Genomic DNA, 18,377 nt, shown 5'->3' on the forward strand with positions numbered 1-18,377 from the left:
AAGCAATATTTGCGAAACAGTATTGAAAACGTGATCATATATATCAACCCCAATAGCATCATGAGCACAATTATCATAAATGTACAATAAAAAGGACACATAGAGAGGCCTCTAATCCAACTAGCAGCCTTTGAGCTGTCATTGCTTTCTTGCTGCTGCTGCAGCACCAACTAAAACCTCAAAATGTCCATGAAATGGGAGGGAAAACAGCATCGTTTCAACTTCCTTTCCAGAAACAGCATACAGAAAAGAGGATAGATATATAGGGCCAGTTGTTTCTTTTTCCATATAATGGCCTTGATAAAGAAGCAGAAAAGAATGTTATTTCCTTCTTAGGAGCATGTTGAAGTTTGAGTGTGTGCATACACGGCATTGGTACAAGCCTGTAGCTCAGGTGAGAGGCGGAGAGAGAAGAGAAATGAAAAATCATCAATGGCTACTTCATCTCATACTGCAAATTCCACCCACCCACTCAGAGAGCACCATGAACCACTGCCACGGCACACTATTTGTTTTGAATTTAAGGAGCAGGAGTAATGGTGTGTTGAATTAATGACTCCATTAATCAGTAAACATAAATGGATTTTGGAGCAGGATCATCTGAGTGAGAAATTAATTGGGGCAATGGATGAATTAATGAAAGAGCTGATTTGGGTGGTCTGACGTAGGGTGAAAATTAACTGAATTATTTATTTGGGATTGTTTTGATGTAGAAATAAATGACTTCCTTGAGGAAATTTGAATTCTAATAATTTTGCATTTTCATGCATAAATTAGAATATGCAGATTTGTGTCTTCTTCTTCCATGGTGCCTATCCTGTCTTTTGGCCACACTAGTGAACTCACTAGAAGATTTCTACTCATGTTTGACAGAGCCAACACAGTTTATTGCAAGTGGTGGTTGCAGTTTGCACAGCTGACTTGCCACACTCACTATAGGAGTGCTCTAGCTTCACATGCCCCAGAAGCCTTAGTTGGGGAAGATATGGAAGGAAGAATGAAATGAGAAATCTGTAATTTGATATCAATGCTATATAATTGCTAAAAGCTATTTTTTTCCACTCCAAGTTCATCTAGTAACTGCACATGCCACTGTTCAAAGCTCACAAATATCTACATACCTACATATCTACTTTCTAATTAAAAAGATAATACCGCTCCTGAGAACACAACTGTCAAACAAATAAATCTGGAAAAACAGTGTCTCTGCCATTATATTAAGGCGAAGCCATAAATCATTTTAACTGTGTCTCTGCAGTAATGATACAATGTTAATGGGCAATGACAGTCCCAATTTTAAAAGAATTCCTTATCATATATGGGAGGAATAAGTGGGGGGGGGGGTGGAGAAAAAAAGAAGAACAAACAAATTAATCAGTACTGAACACTTTTAAAAGTTACTACCTGAAGTACCAAACTAATCCTTACCTCTGCAGCCAGTAATGTATTATCCTTTATTTATAAGCCAGGATAACCTTATCAATTGCCTCTACAGGCATAGGTTTCTTCCATAACCACTAAAGCCATTCTGGCATGCAAGTGATATAGAAAATAATATTAATGATAAATAGAAAAAGACTTGATTTTAAAAAAAAACACCTTGTATTTGCAGTTTTAAAATGGTATCTGGAATTCAAAAAGAAAGTATTCTTTTGCCTTATTTAGGCATACCCCAGTGGGCATATATTATTTTTTATTGCATTTACATGCCACCTTTTATCCCAAGGAGCTCAAGCTGGTGCATGTGGTACCCTTCCCCGTTTTATCCTCACAACAACCTTGTGAAGGAGATTAGGCTGAGAAATGGGGACTGGCCCAAGGTCACTCAGTGAGCTTCATGGCTGAGCAGGGATTCGAACCCTGGCCTCCCAGGTCCTCGTCCAACACTCTACCTACTACCCCTTCATTTGTTACTCTCATGAATGGGCATTGCTTGATTAAAAGGAGCTATGAGCCCATCTGTGGCACATGGCTCCCCCAGCCCAGCCCTCCATGTGTCAGTGTGGACACTTAGACACAAAAGCCTTCACAACAATGTACAGGGTGTGGAGGTGGGGCTCCAGGAACTATTTGTCAACAGTTGGAGACACCAGCCCTTTTCATCACACAACGCCCCTTCAGGAAAGCAATGCTGGAAGGGAGCTGCTGTTTGGCTTGTTTCTTTGCTCTGACATGTACTGAATTGGGGGTCCTCAGTAGCCATTTTAAAAAGGAAATATTATTTATTTTAAAACATTTTTATCCTGCCTTTCCACACCAGTGACCAAAGTAGCTCACTTTTTTTGGGGGGGGGGAGGTAATAAAAGAAAATCTGTAACCTGCAACAGCACAAAAATCAAAAACAAGAAAGAAACCATAAAACAAGAAGATTGGAAGATTGGAAGATTGGAAGAAATGTGCAAGAGTACAGGATTTCTCCCCCTAACTTGGTGCCCAAATAATGTCTGACTGTGCCAACTAGGTCTCTGTTCAAAGCACATTGTAAGGACAGAATGCCATCACTGAAAATACCCTACCTCTTGTTGCCATCCACTTGACCTATGAAAGAAAACTCAAAGCAGGAGGTGGTAGTCAAAGCTAATCCTACTTGGAGTAGACCCACTGAAATTAATAGACAGGACTAACATGAATTTCAATGGTTCTTCTCTAAATAGGTCTTAGATCAAGCATAGGCAAACTTGGCCCTCCAGATGTTTTGGGACTACAACTCCCATCATCCCTAGCTAACAGAACCAGTGGTCAGGGATGATGGGGACAGTAGTGTCAAAACATCTGGAGGCCCAAGTTTGCCTATGCCTGTCTTAGATGACTGCACCTCTGAGGGTGATGTCAGTGAACAGAATTTAGGCCACAACTTTATTGATTACAGCGCTGACCCTGGGCACCAACCATAGGTCAGCCTCGGGTGAACACCTGGGACAGGCGGCAAGCAGGAGCCCTGCTAGACCTCCACCCAGATGTCCCCTGGACTCAGGCTCAGGGCACAACCCCTCACAGGGAAGACCAACCATGAGTCCGTGGATTCCTTCTTAAAGGAATACCCAACGCATAAGCATCCTGCCACCCCTATCCACCTGAACTAGAGCCTATCCGCAACCTTACAAGTTGTGACGATTTGCTATGTGGCAGGCGAAACCCAAGTGGCACCAGCCAATCAGCCAAGTGGGGAAAATTACTGCCGTGCCCCTGTCCCAACGACAGGTGACACACGAAAGCATAGCGAGGTCAAGCGCAAGCCGTAAATATAGGGAGAGGTTGGCGGGTGTTCAGACACACTGAACCCAAAAGAGGAAGCTCAGGGACACGTGCATCAGCTTAAATAGTGGTCCCTCAATTGCTTTAACTGGTGTCCCACTTGCCCAATTGCACCCAAGATCAAGGGACCGCCAACAGGGTGCTGTGGCCGCTCCAATGTTCCCACCCCCAACACGGGGTCTGGTTGCCAGGTCGCACCGCAACACGTGCCCACTGACATCACCCTCAGAGGTGCAGTCATCTAAGACAGGCATAGGCAAACTTGGCCCTCCAGATGTTTTGGGACTACAACTCCCATCATCCCTAGCTAACAGAACCAGTGGTCAGGGATGATGGGAACAGTAGTGTCAAAACATCTGGAGGCCCAAGTTTGCCTATGCCTGTCTTAGATGACTGCACCTCTGAGGGTGATGTCAGTGAACATGGGAAAAGCAGGGTTCTATTTCAGCCGGATCCCACCAGAACTCAGTTCCAGCACCTCTCAGGTGGGCACCATTGCAACTCTTAAGAGAATTAAGGAAGTGTTCGTGGTGAGTTCCAGCACCCTTTTTTCTAGAAAAAAGGCTATAGGACAAGGCAGTTCTGAAGGTAAGCTGGTTCCAAGCCAAACTGGTTCCAGCCCTGTTTAGGGAAGTTTTTTTTTTTAATGGCTGGTGTTTTAATGTATTTTTAATCTCCTGTTTGAAGCCGGCCAGTGGCTGGGGAAACTCAGCCAGATGGGCGAGGTATAAGTAATAAATTATAATTTTTATTATTAACAGGAAACTGTCTCTACTAGTCTAATGCGCCTCACTGAATTAGCCAAACAGCTCTCCTACTTAAGAGCAGACAAGATGTGCTTTGAATTCCTTCTAAGCTTCTCAGTTCTTGCATCTTCCCCACACATAAAAAGAAAATGGTAGCACTATGGATCTTAGTGGATCTGCTCTACTTTACAAAGATTACTCATCTCCTACACTACTCCACATTTTACGGATTTTCATTAACTAGAAGTAATGAAGAAATTCCAGGAATACTGGAAGATTCACTGTGGTAGATTTTATAATATAGCATAAGTAATATTGACTGTACTTGGTAACAGCTAGGTTTCTGCACACCATAGTGGCACTTCATTCCCTAATGGACGAGCCCTTATTTCCCTGACACGGACAAGGTCAATGTCAAGAGCCAAATTATTTTTGCAAACATCCTCTTTAGTTCGCTCTTGTAAACCTCTGTTTTCAGATGGAATCAATAAAAGCTATGCCTCAAACATACCACTTCATTCCTAGACCAAATTATGTTAGAAAGCCTAAGGGCTAAAGAAACGTCAATGATACTGTACTATTTCTGAAATGTAATTATGCATAGGATACGTTCTAGAAATAAATATCTCAAGGTCAAAGTTACATCGCAAAATGATGTAAAGGTCAGTTGTATGCACAAACATATTCTTACCCTTTGCTTACTGTGATGCACTGCAGTAACAGTAGTAAACATTTTAATTCTCTTTTTTTTAAAAAAAGAAGTTTAACCAGGCACTGTTGCTTGAATGGTGCAGCCTTTGGCAATATCCTTTGAAATTATTTCCAAAAGCGTGAGTGCCAGAAACATCTATTTAAACTGCAGTTCCCAAAAAAACCAAAGGCGCATGTTGCACGTAGTTCCACAAATCTGTTCTGAGATCTAGGTTTCTTTTAATTTATATAATGCAGTGCCCAGGACTGTAATTTGTAGAGGAAAATGGGGGTGGAGAAGTGAAGAGGCAGCTGTACTTGAATCTTTTTCCCATGTGCAGATGAAAGTAATGGGGGCGATTTTCAGAAGAAAACCAAACCGAAAGAGTTAAGCAGCTTTCTCTTTCCACAACAGTCTTTCACCTCGTGTTGCAGCATCTATCTGCAGCTATACTGTATGAAAACAAAGCAGTTAGAGTATCAAGCGATGCCTAGAGGATGACAAGGAAATTGCAGCCTATGTGAACTTTTGGGGGAGGGGAGAGATAAAGAGAACATGCAGACACACAATCCTTGCCTCTGTTTTGTTTTGAATCCAATGCACTGCAGATTCTACTCTGCAGCATCTGGAAGAGTGTGAAAAACAATGAAGGAAGAGATAATATGGGTTTCAACCAGATCTTGATGAATTTTGTTGGACGTGGGAGACCCCCACTCAGCCATGAAGCTCACTGGGTGAGCTTGGGTCTGTCACTTTCTTACAGCCTAACCTACATCACAGGATAAAGGGGAGAAGTGTGCATGTCACTGAGTTGCTTGAAGAAAAGGGGGGATATTGAAGTAATAACAAAAATAAATAATGTTGCTAGTCATTCCATGCTTCCACAAACTAAAGCCAGCAATATATTTGGACTTGTTTTTGTTTCAATGGTTTATATCAGACATCTCCAAACTCGGCCCTCCAGATGTTTTGGGACTACAATTCCCATCATCCCTGACCACTGGTCCTGTTAGCTAGGGATGATGGGAGTTGTAGTCCCAAAACATCTGGAGGGCCGAGTTTGAGGGTGCCTGGTTTATATCATGCTTTGATGATGAAAACCTCATGAGAGAGAATTTAGGGAAACAATAGCAATGGAGCTTGGAATGTCTCTGTTTATACAAGTGTGAATCCAATGGCAAAATATCATGTAGGAGTGGAAGAGCAGGAGTATCCCATCCCCCTTTCTTTTACCATCTCAAGCTTGCCCTGGTGCTTTCTCCTGAGAAGCCTGCTGTTTACCTCTGAATCAGAGCAAATGTCAATCGGGTTTTCTCCAGACTGATGTTTGCTCCAATTTAGCACTAAAGAATAGTTTTGCAGTGAAAAGTGGCAGGGCAAAAAGGCAAAACTGCTCAGACTTGTGCTTTCTAGTTACAGTCAGAGCAAACACTCAAACATAGGCTTCCCAACTCCAGGACCAGGACCATTCCTCTACTTAAGTAGAGAGGCAGTGGGAGTTGCAGCTGTCCAGCTCTTTATGAACAGATGTTTATTTTCTCCTTCAAACTCAAGGATGCTGTAGGAGTCTTGCACTGAGGTCAGGGGATGAAAGCAGCAAGACATGTTCCTCTCATGATCCCATGGTGTTCAAACACCTAAAATAGCCATGGTCAAATGAGTACATAAGTATTTCTTCCATTCACCTTTAGCCCCCAAAGTCATCTTAAGTAGGATGAATTCATTGGGGAAAATATTCACTTCTCTTTAGGCCAACTCCTTCCACTCAACCTACCACACCACAAGTTTCTATAAGCTGCAAGTAGGACTAAACTCACACAGTTTGAAGGATCCTACTGAGTTGTTGAAGTGGCCTCCTTCCATATCTTCACGCTGACCCTCCTATTCCCACCATATGCTTACCAACTTGCCAGATTGCAAAAGGCAAGTTTAGAGCAAGACTCTACTAAGGGGGCGGAAATAGTTGTTTACAGTATATGGAAACCCATATACTGCACAAGCAGCAGGTGACATTACATCAGGCTTCTTATCGGGGGAGAATGACAAGACATACTTTGGGGATAAGCATCATTTTAGAGGACAGCATGGATGGAATCATGGAAGACCAATAGTACATAAGATCCTCTTGTTAATTCTATGAGATGACTGAGAGAGATGCATGTTTTTAAAAAATGCAAAAGCAGACAGTGGGTTCTTCATTGCCAGACTGCTTTGCTCTCTGTGGCATGACAATCTAGAAGGCTGTTTCTGCATATACTGTAGAGAGAAGTGAAGGGCAGGTGGGGCTCATCAACGTGGGAAGGTAGCTCATCTAGGAGAAGGAAAATTCTCACCCTAAACCTTCACTGCCTTGCAGAATTTATTCAGGAGAAGAAAAGGCTAAGTAGTACACCCTACTACTGGAGTGGATTCCCTAAAATGGTTAGATGGCACCTTGTGCACCTCCTTCTGGCACCAAATATATTGCTGTGGTTTCCTTTGGACCACATCAGCGAGGCCAAGAGGGAGGGTCTTGTCATCAGTGCAGTCCAGGACCTGCCCAGGCTTGTTCCCCCAAGGAGGTAACTTTGGTGCTGCTAACTAGGAACCCTTAAGAGGCACACTCCATTGTCTCTCGACACAGACGGGTGTGAAAAAATACTATACTACACTGAAACATTTAAATATTTCTTTGATTGTCCTTGAATCTCACCACCACACTTGCTAGCCTCTCCTGGCACACTACAGCTCTAAAAGGCTCTCCGCCATTGCACGGTACAGCAACTTCCTCTACTGTAACCAGTACTAAAAATCACCAGCTACCTGCAGCCAAACTCCCATCTTGCTTGCTCCATTTGGCATACACAAGGTTAATACTAACTTTATTCCTTGTGTTGTATTGCAAGAAGGTTCCCTGTTGCTTTGAACTGCAGCTCTGTAGCGTGCCAATCCGCAATCAGTCTGGCTGCTGAAAGCATTCTTTTTGGAACAGGGCAGAACAAGTCAGATTTTTTTTTAAAAAAGCACTCCCTTTTTAACATGTCACTGATTGTGAAGGGAGGTTAGCCTTCCAACAGGGAAGAGAAAGAAATAGCTATTTAAAAATAATATCCCAACGAAGCAGAGCTGTTGAAAAATATGATCGGAGGAAGAGGTGAAGTGAGAGAAGCTAAGTAAATTTCAACCTCAAAATTTACTCTTTGATCATATAAACATTTTAATTCAACAGATACATGATGTAAAAAAGACATTAATGAAAAAAGCAACCATGACAAGGAAGAGCATTATCTTATTTGCATATACTTTCTGAAGCTACTTACTTTGTGTGGCTTAAGAAAAATATTCATCACAGAAGCATAAGAATTAAACATGAGTATTTTGCCCTCCTTTCAATATGCATTTGCACAGTCTTAAGAATCACATAAATTGAATGGTTTCTTGGATTATTTTAATTAGAACTACTAACAGATCAGCTTCAGGCCATCTCAGAAGAAGATGCACACATTAACCTAAGTATAGTCTAAGACAGAGGTTTTCAACCTTTTTGGGTCCCCAGCTCCCTTGACCAACATTCTTTCTGTGGCTCCTGTGAGGCTTAGGAGCCCAGTTATGTCACCCCTTGCTTGCAAAGCCAGCAGCCCCTCACCTTTTTTCGAGCACCCTCCCTTTTGGATTTTTCCCTCAGCCTCCGCTCTGTTCCCCTCTCCTTGGGAGTCCTCTGGGCAGCTGCAGCTGCTACCCCTGGTCTCTAAGCTGCCCCTGCCCCACCCCACCCCAAATACAGGTTCCTCCTCACACTGCCCCACAGGGGCCAAGGAAGCACCCCGTGACCAGCCCCAGAGGCACCATTTGCCTGGGGAGCTTGTATTCAGGGCTGCCACTATGAACAGCACAGTGCAAGCCTTTGGGAGGCAGAGACGTGAGAGGACATCAGAGGAAAGGAGGGAAGGAAAGAGGGACAGAGGCCAGTGTTGACCACAGCACCCCTGATCACCATTCAAAGCACCCCAGGGTGCCACGGCATACTGGTTGAAAGCTACTGGTCTGAGGAGTTGTTCAGTCTGCCTTTTAAAGCAAACCAACCTAATTTGCCAATTCCAGATTTATATGCTCATTGGAAGATAGTTATCAACTGGATTTTGCAATTCTCCACATGTTCTAGTGCAGTTTCAATGTCAAAAAGTATGCAAAAATGAATATTTTAGGGCAAAATGCACTGAAAAGCATACAAAAACGTGTATTTCAGGGGCAGAATGCATATAAATTTTGCAAAAATTCAGATGATTCCCCCCCCCTTTTTTAATAAAAAAAGTTCATAAAACAAAGGACAGGACAGACTTATGACACTGCATGCAAAACTGCGACATAATGAGAACAGGCTGGTTAATCCTTACTACAACCAATAGTTGATTTCAGGGGAAGCCCAGATATGCAGAGTCTACCCAGAGTCTACTTCACACTGCTCTGAATTTGTTCAGCTAATGGTATGATAGAGCTAAATTTGGCTGTTTATTTGGCATTTAAAATGGGCAGGTGAGAAGTTTAGATAATGGTTAACACTAAGACATGTTGTGTGGAGAACATCTGACTAACCACACCCCATTGGGTGGGGTTGATTGGTATGGTGCTCTTTGGGCCTGGTAGATCCCACCTAGTGAATGCTGATCAGAGGGGGTCCGGGTAGCACCTGTCAGGCCACACACCTGTGGCTTCCTTTTACAAGAAGATGGTTTTACCTCCTTTCACAACAGCCTGGTTGAGACAGTTGCTCTGGCATGGTTTAGCCCTTAGCAATAGGCAGATTTTATGCCTTCTAGCACAGGGTTAACCAGCCCACAGTTCTGTTTCATTTGGCACAAGTCGTCCTCGTGTTTGTGTTTTCATTATTTTTCAAATTATTATGGAGCCACAGAGACAAATGAACAATAACAGAAATTCAATAATATATCCAACTAGAGGCAGGGCACACGAAACCAAACCATATTAAATAATAACACCTAATCTAAAATCATGGCAACCATATTTCTCTACACAGCACATAAAATCCCACCATACTGAATAGAAATGATCAGGATTTTCCTGCCCCTTAGAGACACTTAACTTACTTTTTTCCTGCAATATCAAAATTCAAGAAGTTTTTGTACCATAAGGATATGGTCAGATTTTTTAACGCTTTCCACTGTTATGCAATAGAGAACCTGGCAACTGGTACCACCCATGTCAAAAGTTCCTTTTGGTAGAATGTCTTGATAGTATAAATCAACATATTTGGTAGGGATAACAAGGGAGATATTTGAATATGTGTTTTAATCATCGTCTGTATCTCCCGATAAATTTCATTCCAGAATAAACCATCCCACCAGAGATGGGGAAAAGTCCTTCATTAACAGTTTGGTGATATATTGGAAGCAATATGAGACAGCTGAATGGGCGTTTAATTTTAATAAATATAACCTTCAACCAATTCCAAGTTTGCTCTCCAATTAATCTATTGGCTTTATTTGAATAACCCAACTGTTGATGCTTAAATACATTTGTTGTCTGCATTCAGCTTTTAAAGAAATGAACATATTAGATGACTTATTCCTGTCTTTCAAAGCCCTTTCTAGATATTTTGACTGAGTCATTGGCTGCGACTAACAAAAGATTTCTCTTTTCTGCAGCAAAGATTCATAAAGGGATTATGTTAGTTTAAGATGCACTTTGATTAACCACAGAGCCTAGGGCTTGCCGATCAGAAGGTCAGCAGTTCGAATCCCCACAACGGGGTGAGCTCCCGTTGTTCAGTCCCTGCTCCTGCCAACCTAGCAGATCGAAAGCATGTCAAAGTGCAAGTAGATAAATAGGTACTGCTCCAGTGGGAAGGTAAACGGTGTTTCTATGCGCTGCTCTGGTTCGCCAGAAGCGGCTTAGTGATGCTGGCCACATGACCCAGAAGCTGTCTGCGGACAAATGCCAGCTCCCTCGGCCTATAGAGCGAGATGAGCACCGCAACCCCAGAGTCATTCGCGACTGGACCTAACGGTCAGGGGTACCTTGTGTCTTATACATTTGACTCATTTTATGTTAAGAATGGTGTGATTTTGGTACGTGTGTTTTTTCTTATCTGACTGTATAATAAAATTTTACATTGACGTAGAAAACAATAGTTAAGACGCTTGTTAAGAATACTGAGCACCTGTGGAACATTGCATCGGGCTTGATTCAATCTTTTCAACAGAAAAGCAACAGACTAGGTGTTGTGTATTGAGTCAAAGGATTTTATATCTGTATTACTATTGTCTGTATTTGCATTAGGGTAAAGTAACTGCCTTTTGGTTCCAGAAGGTACAGCTACTATTGGTTCATTTAAGCTGCTGTATTTGGATCCTCTGTCTTATTGGTTTCCTCCAAAAGGCAGCTCTGTGATTGCCTGATATTGTTCACTCCAAAATGTATCCCTTTCTAGCTAGTCCCCCGTCCCTATAAATGTAGCTTTCCTCTCCTCAGAGCTTAGTCTTGTTTGCTTTAATAAAGAAGTGTTACTAGAGAACTGTCTCCAGCATATTATGTCAAGAGAGCTGAAATCACGAACCCCACATCACAACACTAGGAAAGCACCTGTTAGAAGTAAACATAAATAAATGCAATAATTAGTTTGGCAGGCAGATTAATCAGGCCTCAACTGGGCTCTGGTTACCGTCAGTCTCTCTCCCAAATGTGCTTAAGTAAACCATAGAGTTCCAAGTATAATCTGTAATACAGAGTTATAATGCTAGCTGGTGAATATGTGCCCATAGAAGGGCAAATCAGAAAGAAAGAAAAATGGCCGCCGGCAGGAGAAAATAACGGAGAAAAACGGGAGACGAAGTGATACGGGGGACCACCGGGAAAAGGTAAGTAAAAACGGGGGTTTCCCGGGGAAAACGGGGTTCTTGGCAGCTATGCTGGAGTCCATTTAGCTATCGTTGTAAGTATCCAGTGCTTTGGAACAGAATATTTTTCCAGAACAGAGGTTTTTCACAATTATCCTTATCTAGAGACAATTGTCATTTCTGAGGATGTCTCATCCCAGAAATTTTTCCCCTTACATGTCTTGAACAGATACAATAAAAGTCAAACTGGGCACTTTTTCAAGTGACACTGCAGCAGAAGTGGGCCACCTGTTGCCCTGCAGATGCTGTTGGACTACAAACCGTCACCATTGCATCAAACTGTCTGGGATTGGTAGGAGCAGGGGGTCCATCCTCACCTTGAAGGGCCACAGGTTCTTTACACCTGCTAACACTAGTAGTGTCAATAGTTTTAAGTGCCCTTTTCCATTAACATTTAGCATTATTTTATTTATGCGTGCATTTTATTTATGCTTTCATCTACTTCAAGCAGTTGGTTCCCAGGGCAGTACGGAGCAGAAGAGAAGCAACAAACACAATACAAAATCAGAAATGAAAGAACAACAGATTAGAATGGTTCTAGCCCAGAGCTTAAAAGGCGCTGGCAGAACAAAAAGGTCTTTGCCTGGCACACAAAATGGGATAGCAAGGAAAGTGCTAGTTGCGCCTCTTGGGCCTCTGCCACTGCTGAAAAGACACACACACCCCAGTTGCCACCTTTTGTGTTGTATAATTAGATTGTGAGCCCGCAAGTAAGTACTGATTTATCCTTCAGTATCTCTACAGCACTTCCGAAATTGTAGGCACTTTATAATTTGTTTATTTCTTTGATTTAAAAGCTACCCTAAAACAATAGTTCCCTGGGTAGCATGCAGTGTAAAATAAAGCACATCCAAAATAAACAACAAAAACAACAAGGCAGGTCACATCTTCCCAGGACAGACACTGCCAGGGTAGTAGTCTGCAGATACGTAAAATACAATGGTTTTACAGTGGCCTGTAAATACTTGTTTAGAGGTGGTTAGTTTTAAATTCTACTTGAATTATTGTACAGTATATGCTAAATGTTGATTTGATAGCTGTATTTTTGTCTGAGTTTCAATATTCATAATATAATTGATTACCACTTTATTGTTTTTTAAAAAAGAGTAAAAAATGTTGCTCTTTCATGAGCTGAGCTAAGCCAGTTTGGTTTATCATATCATCCAAATCCAGGTTCATATGGTTTATCTCTTTCCATACTAACCATGAGCTATAGCCAAGGTTTGCCCTATGGTTTATCTGGGAGAGCTAAAAAGAAAGAAAAAAGCCTGGACTCAGATGAATGAATCAAATGAATCAAACCATAGCTTAGTGCAGCACAGCAACAAGGAAGGGGTGAAGTGGTTGCAATCTCCTCTCCCAGAGGCTACACTGTCATGTGTTCATAGAAAGCAATTGTTTGGTTTAGTGTGATGTGCAAACCGGGGCAAAAAGAACTAGTAAACACACAATGCAACATTATGTGCTAAATTAACAGTGCTTTTGATAAATTTATTGCACAGTGATTGGTTTAAGTTAACAATTCACAAATATTAATTTCAGGACTTGACATGCTGGCATCTTGTTTTTTTAAATAAATGTATCGATTTAAATATACTTGGAGATTCAATATTTATGTTATGTGAAGGGGTGAAACACCAAGCATTTATGTTATGTGAAAGGGTGAAACACCACCCTTATGTGAAGGGGTGAAACACCAAGTTATTTCTAATAGAGCATGGTGGTTTCTGTTGCCAACTCTACCTTTAAAAACATGTATAAACAATACTCTGCTTTTTATTCAGATCATAGAAATTTTTCCCCTTTTACTAAAGATTTATGTGGGAAGGAACATCTATGACTTTCCAACTAGCATTTTGAAGCCCTGCTTCAGTAGTGCCAAGGGAGGATGCCTATAAACACAAAGTTTGCTTTAGAGTAAAAATGTAGAACCCAAGCTAATTGAAGCATATTTTTTTTTAAAAAAATCCAATAAATAAATACTATTCTTTGAAAACACAAAAATATAAGTCTATGTGTTTAGATGCATGCTTACAACATGGAAACAAACAGACCCATACAGCTACTGTATTTACTTATATGTATCACCCACCCCTAAGCAAATAAAACTGACAACTTAGTGATGCCTGTTGTGATAAAGTGGTTAAAAGCATTGGGGGTGGGGGAGCAAATGATGTTACTGAACAGCATTATGTATTTTTTGAAGATACCCTCTCAAAATGGCACCTGATACTACCTTTACATCACTGCAGAGAAGGATGAAGCATTAAAGAAATATAAAGTTAACAGCATTCAATACAATACCAGTTAACTTTAGTGGCAAAAAAGCAGTGATAGCTCTGACATTTTATAACATTTGTTCTTTTGAGCCTGAAAAGTTAATGGAATTGCCAAATCAGACGGTACACTCTCAGAACTTCATGACGAGTGATGGGGGATTATTACTGCTTTCAGCACCTCCACGGTTTCCTTGCGATTGACCGGGAAACTGCAGAATGCTGCAGCACAGTTGCCAGCAGGAGTTAGGGTTGCCACCTGTCCTATATAATTAATCAACATAAATGAGACCCTGTCAGCATATAACACCTTTCTCAATAATTCTGTACTGGTTGCCTGTTTGCTACTGGGCCAAGATCAAGGTATTGCTATTAGTATACAGTACCATGCCCGTAACAGTTTGGAAACAGTTTACCTGTAAGACTGCCTTACCCCATATAAGTCCACTCGATCGCTCCAATCTGCAGAACTGGCACACTTACAGGTGCCACATAACACTCATCCCACAGTCTTTTAGTGTGGCAGCACCCACAATCTTATCTGAAAACCTGCAGAGTTGCTGCCAGTCAGTGAGGACAATGAGATTGACCTACAGTCCAACTCAGTACAAGGCAACTTTCAGTGTTCCTGTGCATATACATTTCTAGACTAGAAAAGGAGTAACTAACCAGTTGTTTCCCATCTGTGTTGAGAAATATTTTCTGGGAACAAAAATACCTGGGTTTAAGGCATTAGTTAAGGAGCTTACATATTCATTCATGTACCCAAGGAAACTGGAGTTTAATGTGCCACCTTAACTTCCATGCAAACTATGGCAAGTTCTTGAAGAAATGGGAGTGCCTGATCACCTCATCTGTCTCCTGAGAAATCTCTATGTGGGACAAGAAGCTACAGTTAGAACTGGATATGGAACAACTGACTGGTTCAAAATTGGAAAAGGAGTACGACAAGGTTGTATATTGTCTCCCTGCTTATTTAACTTATATGCAGAATTCATCATGTGAAAGGCTGGACTAGATGAATCCCAAGCCAGAATTAAGATTGCTGGAAGACATATCAACAACCTCAGATATGCAGATGACACAACCTTGATGGCAGAAAGTAAGGAGGAATTAAAGAACCTTTTAATGAGGGTGAAAGAGGAGAGCGCAAAATATGGTCTGAAGCTCAACATCAAAAAACCCCCAAGATCATGGCCACTGGTCCCATCACCTCCTGGCAAATAGAAGAGGAAGAAATGGAGGCAGTGAGAGATTTTACTTTCCTGGGCTCTTTGATCACTGCAGATGGTGACAGCAGCCACGAAATTAAAAGACGCCTGCTTCTTGGGAGAAACACAATGACAAACCTAGACAACATCTTAAAAAGCAGAGACACCTTGCCAACAAAGGTCCGTATAGTTAAATCTATGTTTTTCCCAGTAGTGATGTATGGAAGTGAGAGCTGGACCATAAAGAAGGTTGATCGCCAAAGAATTGATGCTTTTGAATCCCTGGAAAAGACCCTGATGTTGGGAAAGATGGAGGGCACAAGGAGAAGGGGACGACAGAGGACCAGATGGCTGGACAGTGTTCTTGAAGCTACAAACATGAGTTTGACCAAACAGCGGGAGGCAGTGGAAGACAGGAGTGCCTGGCGTGCTATGGTCCATGGGGTCACGAAGCGTTGGACACGACTAAACGACTAAACAACAACAGCAACTTCCATGCAATGTGAGCAGTAAACCTGCTCTATGGTCTCACATATTGTTCTTACTTACAACTTTGGGCTACTCCAGATGACCTGCTTATTGAATATTCACCCTGATCTGTTTTCATGATGGTTATACATCTTCCTGCTCATCAAGCTTTTATCTCACAGCTTTTAGTGCATTTCCCTGTCATATTCTTAACTAAAAAATGTTGAAACAAAAACAAAAAAAATCCTTCCAGAAGCACCTTAGAGACCAACTAAGTTTGTCATAGGTATGAGCTTTCATGTGCATGCACACTTCTTCATATAAAATGTCTGTGTGAGGTGGGTGGGTTTGTTTAAGTGGGTACATTGCTCCAGTGTGCTATACTTTAATTGTGCGAACCTACTTTTCCAGTATGTGAATGAATCCCTCCTGCAAAATACTGTCTGGAGGTGACCTTTATCTCCCCACTGCCAAGCTTCACATTTTAGTTCCAGATTTGTCTTCCTGTGCAGGTTGCGGGGGGGGGGGGGCAACACTGAAGCAAGAGACAGTGTTGTGTCAAATTTAAAACAACTAGTTTTCCCAGTTCTACGGTTTTTGCTATTACATCTGATTTATTGCAAGTAATTCAAATGTCAGACAAATAATGATGCCTATCTCATCAAGAGCTTGCATTCCTTTGCTGTGTTGTGACAGATACTTACTGCTATTCAAACAGACCTCCTGTAGGATTCCTTCAGAAACAAATGCAAGGAAAACATTAAATAGCAAAGGCTTGGCTCTTGTCAACGATGAACAAAAGTTCATAGAAGTGAACTTTCCTGTCACTGTTGCTCCCATGCATTACTTTGCCCCCACTGTGAACCTAGGCTCAGTGCAGCCATGGGCAGGATGTGTGTATGAACCCAAATAAGACACAGGACAGCAGTACTGGGATCAAATCAGGCCACAACTTTTACTGATTACAGATGTCAGGAGGTCTTGGCATAGGCATTAGATGTGTATCCTTTCCCTTTCCCACTATTGCTTCCCATGCCCCATCCCACATTGTTCAGGAGAGCATCCCAACTCACAGTGATGGATTTTCAGGCATGGGCATACCCAGCGAGGGTCAGGGGGGCAGCTGCCCCCCCCCACATAGCTGTATATCCCGGTTTTCAAAGCACTGTGTTTTCTGGCGGCTCGGGCGATGAAGGGTTAAAGGCTGCAGCGAAGAAATCCCACCTCTGCCTTTAAGGATTGGATGCTGCTGCAAGCCAGGGGAGCAGAACAACAACAAACTACCCGGCTGAGCCTTCATTGGCTGCCTCGGCTGCCACTCGCTGGTCCCTCCCAGAGCTCCTTTGCACGCATCGGATCTCCCTCCCTCCCTCCCCCCCTTAGGTCTCTCTCTCTCTCTCTCTCTCTCTCTCTCTCTCTCTCTCTCTCTCTCTGTGTGTGTGTGTGTGTGTGTGTGTGTTGTGGGGGGGTAGCTAGCTTTCTGGGCAAGTGTGCTACAAGGTCCCCTCTGCTTATCATTTGCCTGCCTCTTTTGTCGTCGTTCTACATTCACATACCCCCTTTCGTTGGGCTTTTACCCACCACCACTGTTGAGTTCAAAACAATCAGCCTTCTCAGGACACCGGAGCAGCACAGTTTTGCCTTGTCCCCTTCTCCTCTTTCGTTTCCGCAGCCCCTGCTGAGTGTTAGTCCTTTCCTACCCCTACCCCTTACGGTTGATAACTACAGGGACACCTATCTTTGGCTGTAATTCGCTGCTGCGTTGGGGTTTCCTCTTCACCCCCCCTCACCCCCCACCGAACGCTGTTCAGGAGGGAGTGTTGCTGAGGGTCTTTTTTTACGGTAGTTGTTCGTCTGTGCGCTCTCCCCACCCCCCTGATTTCCTTAACGGAGGCTTGGAACAGCTGCTTTACAGTTTTCCCTTTTCTCCTCCTCTGTTGTCCAACCCATCCCCCCACTCAAGTGGGAGCTCTTGTGTGCCTGCCTCCTTGCCTTTCCAATGCCTGGGAGACTTTGGCATTATTTTATTTTACATCCTGGGGTTTCGTCTTATCTGCATTCGCCTGGTTAACGCACGTGCATGCTTTGTTTTGAGTTTTTCTGGGGGTGCTTTCCAGGTCTTTTACTGTGTTGCTTAAACTTCTTTGCTTTTCTGTTCCTGCTGTGAGCTGCTGGGTCTTAAAGGTGCTTTTGGTTTCTGGGAAAACTCTGGCTTGCATCCGTGTTTGCAGTGGTTGGGGCTGAATCATACTTGCATTCCTGTTTTCAGGGGCTAGAGACGTTCGCCACCTTTGGGGTTTAAAACAGTACCCTTGGCTTCACATGCTTGGTGACAGGTTTTTTTTAAAAAAAAGTTCACCCCCCCATGGCTCCCCCCCCCCCAGTTTTGTTCCTGAGTACGCCCAGGGAATTCAAGTCACTTCTGTGATTTTTCATTCCACAAGTGTCTTAGGGAGAAGGGCTGCACAGTGGGAGGACTCCGTGCTTTAGATCAGGGAAGAGGAACCTGTAGCCCTCCAGATGCTACTGAACCCAGTTGTCAGTGTCAATAGTACATTTTTTTAGATTTGCCTTGAGACAGTCTTTAAACCTCTTTTGTTAGCCACCAACATTACGCTTTCCATTTTTTAAGTTCAGAATAGAGTAGTTGCTTTGGAAGGCGATCATCAGGCATCCGCACAACATGACTAGTCCAACAAAGCTGATGTTGAAGAATCATTGCTTCAACACTGGTGATCTTTGCTTCTTCCAGTACACTGCTATTAGTGATGTGTAAAATTCGTGTGGTTCCAGAATTGGCCTCCACAGTCACTTACGGACCCATTGTTAAAATCATG

General features: G+C 42.6%; 1 protein-coding gene and 1 non-coding gene across 11 annotated transcripts in view; one reads left to right on the plus strand and one right to left on the minus strand.

Annotated features, from left to right (window-relative positions):
• Positions 1-18,377, minus strand: part of INPP4B (inositol polyphosphate-4-phosphatase type II B) — a 267,689-nt gene that overhangs the window by 220,062 nt on the left and 29,250 nt on the right. The gene's annotated exons all lie outside the window — the stretch shown is intronic.
• Positions 13,350-13,465, plus strand: LOC118084584 (U5 spliceosomal RNA). Its single transcript, XR_004692510.1, has one exon. It is a non-coding gene; the product is annotated as a U5 spliceosomal RNA (small nuclear RNA).

The sequence above is a fragment of the Zootoca vivipara genome, chromosome 9 (assembly GCF_963506605.1).
Source record: "Zootoca vivipara chromosome 9, rZooViv1.1, whole genome shotgun sequence".
Taxonomy (NCBI): domain Eukaryota; kingdom Metazoa; phylum Chordata; class Lepidosauria; order Squamata; family Lacertidae; genus Zootoca; species Zootoca vivipara.